Raw genomic sequence first — 10,120 nt, 5'->3', positions numbered from 1 at the left:
AATTGATGAACTGGGCAGTGTCCCATCTGGCAAGTAGAAAGGCACACCACTGAGCTTCAGAATAGGAAAGGTTTTCAAAAGTGGAAAGGAAATTATTAGCAAAGAATGCATGGTTTCAGGCAATGCCGCCCTCCTAAGGGGGATGGAGGGGGCCTATCGAGGGGATTACCTCACTAGTGCTGAGCAGGAAAACCCAGATCGACTGGTTAAAGGTCACACTCCTGGGAAAGACTGAAAGTGCAATTTGGCTAGGTAGTAAGTTTTGGCTTGCTGACATGGGATTCAGCACAAGTGACTACATTTTGGGCCCTATGTCTCCTTTTTTTTTAACACATGGTGTCATAATCCATACAAGACAGGGAGGCTGCTGTCACACCCCCCACATCCCACTTGGGTTTATGCCCCATCAGAAGCCCCACCCTGCCCTCTCACAGTTACCAATATCCCAAACTTTTAAAAATCATTTCCTTTCATTTACTTTTAGTTTCATCCATCATTTTTCCTGTTTTATATTGCATGTAAATAGAGTCAAATGGTATGTATCATTTTATATCGTGTCTTTTTTTTTAAATATCAGCTTTAACAGTCCACTTTTTAAATTTTATTTATTTTTTAATTTTAGCTGTGCTGGGTCTTCATTATGGCGCAAGGGTTTCTCTAGTTGTGGCACTCGGACTTAGCTGCCCCTTGGCATGTGGGATCTTAGTTCCCCAACCAGGGATCGAACCCGTGTCCCCTGCATTGGAAGGTGGATTCTTAACCGCTGGACCACCAGAGAAGTTCCTATCAAGTGTCTTTTGTTCAAAAATGTTTTGCCGTCCACAGCTTGGTAATTTATGCACTTTTATTAATCTATTTTTATGCTTGTAGGACTATACCATTTTCATGAAATGATTCAACTGGTAGGAGCTTTTTTTCCCCACATTTTTGCCATTGGGACCAATGTTTGTAATAACATTCTCTTACAATATGTTTTTATTTTTTAATTTATTTTTATTTTTTGGCCACACCACGGGTCATGTGGGATCTTAGTTCCCAGACCAGGGATCAAACCCACACCCCCTTGCAGTAGAAGCTCAGAGTCTTAAACACTGGACCGCCAGGGAAGTCCCTAAAATATTTTTTAAATTGTAATAAAATTCTCATAAGTTTATCTTCTGCCTTAGTATGCCCTGATCTCATCTTCATCTCAGCACACTCCAAGTTCAACTCCTTACACTCCAGCAATATTCTTCTCCATTGCCCACGACCTACATGTCAGTTGATGGCAATACCATCATGCCAGTTTTTCCTGCACAAAATAATAGAGCCACTCTTGACTCTTCCTCTCACCCCACTTTCAAGCCATCAAGAAATTCCGATGGCTCTTACTTCAAATTACATCCGGGCTCCAACCTGGCACATCATTGCCACTGCTACCAGCCCCATCTGATCCACCACCTTAAGTGACAACATCCTAGAGTCTATTCTCAAGGTAACACAGGGACTTTGTAAAGCTCCCTCATCTGGCCACTTTTAGGCTCTGTCACTCATGGCCAGTGTCAGTGCACCACAGCATGTCAGTGCATCAGGACATGATGTGCCTACCCACCGTCATTGCTCTCCTCTCACCTCTGCTGTTCTTGCCACCAGCTCACTCTGCTCCAGAAACACTGGCCTCTGGCTGTCCTTCAAATATCCAAGGCCCACACCCTCCTTAGGAACTACATTAGTCTGCTTGGGCTGCCCTAACAAAGCGCCGGAGACACGGTGGTTTAAACAACAGAAACTTATTTTCTCACAGTTTAGGAGGCTGGCCGTATGAAATGAAGTGATCAGCAGGGCTGGATACTTCTGGAGACTCTGAGGAGGAACGTGTTCTAGGCATATCTTCTAGCTTCTGGAGGTTGCCAACAATCCTTCGCATGACTTGGCTTGTACAGAGATCACACCAATCTCTGCTCTGTCTTTACATGGTGAAGACATGTCTGTCTCCTGTGCAGGTCTCTGTGCCCAAATTTCCCTCTTTTTATAAGGATACACATCATTGGATTAGGACCGACACCAATCCAATATGACCACATCCTGATTACATCTGCAAAGACCGTATTCCAAATCAGGTTGTGTCAGTGATTCCAGGTGGACATGAAATCGGTGGTGGGGCAGGGGAGGACACACTACTTAAGTCAGTATATGTGTACGTATTTTATGTGGGGGGCTGTGCCGTGTGGCAGGAGGGATCTTAGTTCCCTGACCAGGGATCGAGCCCGTGCCCCTTGCATTGGGAACGTGAAGTCTTAACCACTGGACCAGCAGGGAAGTCCCACACATTTGTATATATTTTAATAATCCATTTAGGTATCAACTTCCAGTGTTATCTGAAATAGTTTAAACTTCCGCTATAATATTCCCTGGAATAAATGAATGAATGAAACATCCATCTCCATATCCCTCTCATCCCCACTGTGCTACATTTCTTGGTACTACTGTGAAAGGTCAATGAAATCTAAAGGTAGATATGTTTCTGCTGAATTGTTGTTTCACTGAGGGTAAGGCTGGGAGGTATGTTTCCCAGGATCCCCGCCTTTACGATTCCAGGTTACAATTCACCAACAGCTTAACTCATATGAGATTTGGAAGGCACCAGTGAAGAAATCATTCCTCCCAGGGTTTGGAACCACCATATACAGACAGACCATGCTTGTGGGGCAACCACAAGCCTGAGTTCCACTACTTGATTGACCTGGCTGGTGATCACAAGTAAGTAATCAAACCAGATGCCAACTTTTTCTCTTCCATTTTCTAGGGGTCCTGGCTTCCACACGTAACCTCTATAAACCCCCATCATGGATCAGATTCTGTAGCCAGAAATCCACAGGGTTGGGTTCATCAAACATGTCTGATTGGGACTGTTCCACATGGGCAGAGCCAGAAGTCAAGAAACGGTGCTGGAACTCAGGCTCACCAGGTTGCCATGCATCTCTGTCTCCTGATGGTACAGAAGACCTGAGAATCATGGTTTCCACACTTCTGCTTTCCAGACCTCATGCTTCTTCCTCATCTTAAGAACTTTAACTCAGAACCACTAACAGAAGGACTCTGGATATACAGTTTCCCACCTTACCCAAGCTGACAACACAATTCAGTAGAACCGTCTGGACAGGAGCTTTCATCTTCATGCCAGCAAGTTGCACTTCTTAACTCAATTATCATGTCTGATTTCCAACCAAGATCATGGACATGAACAGAGGCCAAATTACAAACATAATCAGATGAGAATGTTATTTTCCAAGACCTTCCACAATTACTAATTTCTGTGAGAAACAAAGATATGGTATCTGCTAGCAACAAACAACTTGGAAGACACACCTTTCGGTAATGAAGGTGCAAGGGGAGGGTAAATATTGAGTCAGAAAATTCCAGTATCTGTAACAGTGGACCAGGAAAGACATTTCAACAATACAGACCTCATATCATGATCACATATTGGGAAGATAATGCAAAGTAAGAATCAAAAGCTTTTCACCTAAAAATTATACCAAGTTACACATGAAAAAAAAAAAACAAAAACTGAAAACCACTTATCACCCCTGGGTTCAAAAGACATCATAATGGGAATTCCCTGGCAGTCCAGTGGTTAGGACTCTGTGCTTCTACTGCAGGGGGCATGCGTTTGATCCCTGGTCAGGGAACTAAGATCCTGCAGGCTGAGCAGGGCAACCAAAAAAAAAGACACTGTAATGGAAATGAGGCAAGCTTTATATGACTGTATGATTATTTAAAGTTGGAGATAACAAAATATAAGTAGTACAGATGAAGTAGACATAGAGAGATAGTTATTATCTTCAGTATTCAGATCAGCAATATGAGCTAGAAATTAATACACTGGGATCCCTATTCAGGATGAGGCACTTACCAAGGCAAAACCATATTTATCTCTGTTAAAAGATTTCTATTGTGCTCTGAGTTTTCATGTACAAAGTAAGTGAAGTGCTGAAGGTTTTCCCACGTTTTCCCTTTCATAAGTTTTTCTCTACAGTGTGCTGCTCACATTACAAGTTTGAAGAGAGAATGAAGTCTCTCCCACGGTCCTTGGATTCAGAGTTTCTCCCCAGCATGTATCCTCATGTGTCCTCGCAGGTTTGCGGGGTACCAGAAGGCTTTCCCACATTGCTGACATTCATAGGGCTTCTCCTCACTGTGCATTCTTACGTGCTTTCGTAAGGACGAGGGCCAACAGAAAGCTTTCCCACACTGTGTACATCTGTAGGCTCTCTCCCCACTGTGCGTTCTCATGTGTCCTCGAAGGGAGGCGTGGCGAGTGAAGGCTTTCCTGCAGTGCTGGCATTCGAAGGGCCTCTCCCCAGTGTGCGTTCTCTCATGCTCCCGGAGGGATGTGGAACAACTGTAGGCTTTCCCGCATTCCATACATTCATAGGGTTTCACTCCGCTGTGCATTCTAACATGCTTTTTAAAATATCGCTGATGCCTGAAGGCTTTCCCACAGTGCTGACATTCATAGGGTTTCTCTTCGCTGTGTGTTCGTGCGTGTTCTCGAAGGGATGAGGAGCAACTGTAGGCTTTGCCGCATTCCATACATTCATAGGGTTTCATGCCACTGTGTGTTTTCACGTGTCTTCTGAAGTATTTGGGACAACTGAAGGTTTTCCCACATTCCTTACACACGTAAGGTTTCTCTCCAGTGCGCATTGTCACATGTCCTCCCAGGGATGCAGGATATCGGAAGGTTTTCTCACATTCCTTACATTCATAGGGCTTCTCTCCAGTGTGAGTTCTCACATGCCGTGCAAGGTAGGAATAATACATAAAGGATTTCCCACATACTTTACACACATGGATTTTCTGTCGATGGTGACCTCTCTCACGTCCCTTAAAGGATGAGGGACAAGTGAGAGCTTTTCCAGACTTCTTACACTCTAAAGACTGTTTACTACTGCCACTCTTCACGTATCTCTTAGATGCTCTCCCAGCATCCTGATGTTTTTCCAGTTTCTCTACAATGTGTGTTTCCCCAGGAGGATTTAGGCACGAGACACAGCTGCAGGCTTCCCCACGTTCTTCACATGGATAAGGTTTGTGTCCAGGGTGAGATCTTTGCTGATTCTTCTGGAAAGAACAATCCCTGAAGGCTTTTCCACACTTAGTGCATTTATAGGGCTGAATTCCAGTCGGATAACCCTTATGCACAGTAAGACATGTAATCTGGTTCAGGGTTTCTCCACATTGATGACCTTCATTACCTTTGCAGAGATGCTCCACCAAACCATTTCTGTTCAAAATGGGAAGAACAGTATTAGGGATTAATGATTATAACTGATTTCTTCATTAATGATTTATTGATGGTTGTTCATTATTATTTTCACTATGTATTTGCCATTTTCAAGGAATGGGTATGTTGTAGGCACTGTCTGCATTGTGACAACATGTAACAAGCTTAATGCTCTGGCTGAGGGCTCAGACAGAGCCATAACGTTCTGTGTTTCTTACATACAGGGTTTCCTGGTCGTTGTTTCCAACTGAATTATGTTTCAGATACCTCACATTTATGAAAGTATTCTCTTGTGAAAATTTTCTAAGTAAAAAATTGTTTAGCTAGGTTTATACCTTTTCTTTAGTTTCAAGTTAGTCTAACAGTCTGCAGAGATCTGCCTTCCCCTGTAGCTGTGCCACTCACCTGAAATCCCTCTCCTGAGTTTGGTGACCTCGGATGTTATGAAATATCCAGTTTTCTCCAAAAACAGAACAGGAATCATTTCTTGTGCATCTTACTATTTTCTTTTCACTGCATAGTTCATTCTCCAAAATATCCCACTGAGGACTTGATCCACTGGTTTTAACTTGAGGGCAAGAACCTGTAACAGTTGGTAACAAAACTAAACCCCCAGGAAAGAAATGGTGGGATAAAGGAAAGAAAAGAGACCATATGCAGATTTCTTTCCATATACTGACCCAAAAATGTAAACACATTTTATAAGGAAAAATGGACATGGGAACAAAGAAAAACTCTGAGGACCCTTAGCTATTTGGAACTTTGGCCATCGTAAGAAAAATGAGTCAAAGTGGCAGCTTGTTCACTAAGAGATACTTCAAAAAGAATGGAGACTGATGTCGAGATCAGTATTTTCAGAAAAGTAAAGTAGGATGGAACTGGGTAAAATGCACATTCCCAAGTGCTCCCTTTGTAAGAGGAGCTACAGAAAGACTTCCCAAGTGGGCAAGGATGGATGAAAACTCCAAGAGGGAAACCAGGTTAATGACAAACATCACCTTCTCAAAGACAGAGTCATATTTCTAACAGGTATGTCCAAATATCACTCCCTGATCCAGAACCTTCTCCTCCCGAGACGTGTGCCCTCCTGGTGATCGCAGGCACAGAGGCCCTAGACAAAGCCTATCTCCACTGACCCAGCTGCCACTGGGAGATCGGATGGTGTGTGGCTGCTGTCTTGCTCATGGAGAAAAGCTCCTCATGGGGAGGATGAAGGACAACAAGCCATCCATGAGATGGGCCAATTCTCTGGTCCTCAAGTCACTGACAATGGGTAAGTGTGGGTTTAATTGCAGCAAAATTATCATGTCAAATGTATACCGATCACAGTGTAACTTTCACAGGGTGAAAACCATAACGCTGCTCCCACTGCTCTAGGTGACACTGCAGAATATGCTCACATTTATAAAATTCGGGACTCTCAGGATTCTAATCAAGAGTGACAAAAAGTCAATCAATACAGTAAACTTTGTTTTCATGGAAAAGCTACCTGACCCTAGGTAGGTTTCATGAAAGGTTGGACTGTGTCTGTCTTTTTTCCAACATGTTCTCATCCTTGTCCCTAATAAGAAAGGACAATTTTAAGAAATATTTGTTCCCTAAAGACTAAGTGCAGGGAGGAAGCCATCCTCACCCACGGAGGCCAGGTTCCTGAAGGTCTCCAGCATCACGTCTCTGTAGAGCTTCCTCTGAGCCAGGTCCAGCAAAGCCCACTCCTCCACGGTGAAGTTCACAGCCACGTCCTCAAAGACCACCGAGTCCTGAAACAGCCACAGGTTCTGTCAGCAAGGCTCCCTCTTCACCCCCGTGTGTGGGAGGATGGGGAGGCCGAAAGTCGGGAACTGGACTCAATTCCTAGAACTCCTGAGCTTACACTCTCTTGTGGGAAATGAACACACACAAGCCAATCAAATGCATTTTACTCAGTGATGCTAAGTGCTGGAAACTGAAGCAAAGTGTAACAGCAATACTTGATAAATACTCACACACACATAATTAGAAAGAATTGTTTTTACTGAAAGAGTATATCCTAAGGTATGATAAAGACTGAAAAATGAAATCATCATTCAGATAACATGGAAATGGATACCTGGCTTGGTCAAAAGTTATTACTACCTTGTCACCTCCAAGAACCGGAAACAGAACGTCAGTGCTGCTGGATCTGAATAACACTTAACTTGAAGGCAAAAGCAGCAGGGAGTCTGGTCTAGCCCCCTCATATCCAACAGAGGCAGAGATACGACGCCCTGCCAAGATGAGATGGACACCAGGGGTATACAGGCAGTCCAGGGCCCAGGGCCTGGCACATCCACTGGGTAAGCAAAGGCCTGGTTCCTCAGGAATCTGTCAAGCCAGTGGAGCCTCTCAAATTAATAACAGAGTGCTCGGAATTCAAGGAACAGGCCCCACAAACAAGAGCTATTGAAGGATCTAATGGTAATGGAGTCAAGTTGACTTTAACAGGGAGAAAAAGAACCTAATTATTATTTTTAGAGAAATATTGGGGACTTGCCAGGTGGCACAGTGGTTAAGAATCTAACTGCCAATGCAGGGCACACGGGTTTGAGCCCCGGTCCCAGAAGATCCCACATGCCGCGGAGCAACTAAGCCCATGCATCACAACTACTGCACCTGTGTGCTACAACTACTGAGCCCACGTGCCTCAGCTACTGAAGGCTGAGTGCTCCAGGTCCCACGTGCCACAAATGCTGAGTCCACATGCTACAACTACTGAAGCCTGTGCACCTAGAGCCCACGCTCTGCAATGAGAAGCCACTGCAATAAGAAGTCCACACACCTCAAAAAAGAGTAGTCCCTGCTCACCACGACTAGAGAAAGGCTGCCTGCAGCAATGAAGACCCAACACAGCCAAAAATCAATAAAATTTTTTAAAAAAAGAAATATGGGACCACACTGCACTGATGATATAAACAGACAATGACAAAAATAAAAATTAGAGATTTTTTAAAACAACAAATATGGTCTCAAAATCTGAAGGAAAAACAAATCCCCACAATATCAGCTACAAAGAAGGCAAGGTTACTTCAACTAGGGTTGCAACTGGGTTTGCTAATCACACACCTGATGAGAGGCCTGTATCAGAAATATATTTTAAGAACTCATATGACAACAATAAAAAAAATAAAAGATAAGAATATAAAAGACAAATAATACAGTTAAATAATGGGGCAATAAATGTGAATAGACAATTCTCCAAAGAAGATATACAAATGGCCAATAACCATATGAAAAGAGGCTCAATAGCATGAGTAATTGGTGATCCATATACAAAATTGAATTGTGGAGAGACATTTCCCAACCCCTTCTATGAGGCTTGTATTACCCTGATACCAAGACAAGAAAAAGACATCACATGTAAAGAAATCTACAGAGCAGTATTCCATATAAATATAGACAAAAAAATTACTCAAAAATATCCACAATCCAAATCTAGAGAGATATAAAAAGTACTAAACACCATCACCAAGAGGGATTTATCCCAGGAATAAAAAGTTTGGTTCAAAGAAACAAAGCATTGGTATCAAATACCTTATTAACAAAGAACAAAAACCATATGATCACCTCAATAGACTCAGGAAAAGTATCTGTTAGAACATCACCTTTTCATGATGTTCTTCTCTAAGTGGAAAAGACCACAACTAGATATATAAAAACCAGAAAGGAAAAGTTGCACTGGTAAAGTCAAAGATAAAGTAAAGGTAGTAGATCAACCACTTACAAACCTAGTAGGAAAGTTAAAAGACAAAACTAGTAAATTTATCTATATCCATAATAAGTAGTTAAGGAATACAGAAAACAACATATGTAAAATATGATACAAAAAAATATTAAAGGACTTCCCTGGGGATGCAGTGGTTAACAATCCACCTGCCAATGCAGGGGACACGGGTTCATGCCCTGGTACTGGAAGATCCCACATGCTACAGAGCAACTAAGCCGGTGCACCACAACTACTGAGCCTGTGCTCTAGAGCCTGCGAGTGACAACTACTGAAGCCCACGTGCCTAGAGCCTGTGCTCTGAAACAAGAGAAGCCACCGCAATGAGAAGCCTGTGTACCGCAATGAAGACCCAATGCAATCAAAAATAAATAAATAAATAAAGTTAAAAAAATTAAACACAAGTGGGAGGACTAAAAATGCAGGGCTGTTAGAACTTAAGGTAATCATGTATATAGAAAGGTTGCTATGTATAAACCTCATGGTAACCACAAACTAAAAATCTATAATAGATACACACAAAAGAGAAAGTAATCCAGACATAACACTAAAGATAGTCATAAAATCACAAGAGAGCAAAAGAAGAATAAAGGACAAAAAAAAAAAAAAGCTATAAAAACAACCAGAAAGCAATTAACAAAATGGCAATAAGTACATACCTATCCATAATCACTTTAAGTAAATGGACTAAATGCTCCAATCAAAAGACATAGAGTGGATCCACCACAGGGCAGACAGCAGAAGCAAGAAGAACTATAATCCTGCAGTCTTTGGAATGAAAACCACTTTCACAGAAAGAATGACAAAATGAAAAGGCCGAGGACTATGCACCAGAGGAAGGAACAAGATAAAAGCCCAGAAAAACAAGTAAATGAAGTGGAGATAGGCAACCTTCCAGAAAAAGAATTCAGAATGATAGTGAAGATGATCCAGGACCTCAGAAAAAGAATGGAGGAATAGATTGAGAAGATACAAGAAATGTTTAACAAAGACCTAGAAGAATTAAAGAACAAACAAACAGAGATGAACAATACAATAACTGAAATGAAAAATACACTAGAACGAATCAATAGCAGAATAACCAAGGCAGAAGAATGGATAAGTGACCTGGA

At 42.2% G+C, this 10,120-nt stretch overlaps 1 long non-coding RNA gene across 1 annotated transcript in view; it reads right to left on the bottom strand.

Moving 5' to 3' along the window:
* Positions 1-406: 406 nt before the first annotated feature.
* The window catches only part of LOC307184633, a 30,518-nt gene continuing 20,804 nt past the window's right edge, over positions 407-10,120 (bottom strand). The window contains exons 2-4 of the long non-coding RNA XR_013827776.1: positions 6,903-7,029; positions 5,675-5,852; positions 407-5,269 (exon numbers count right to left, since the gene is read on the bottom strand). This is a non-coding gene — a long non-coding RNA (uncharacterized lncRNA). The remainder of the gene's footprint in view (positions 5,270-5,674; positions 5,853-6,902; positions 7,030-10,120) is intronic.

Source organism: Stenella coeruleoalba, assembly GCF_951394435.1.
Source record: "Stenella coeruleoalba genome assembly, chromosome: 3".
Taxonomy (NCBI): domain Eukaryota; kingdom Metazoa; phylum Chordata; class Mammalia; order Artiodactyla; family Delphinidae; genus Stenella; species Stenella coeruleoalba.
Note: the sequence above shows the minus strand (reverse complement) of the source record. Positions and strands in the feature narration are given on the sequence as shown.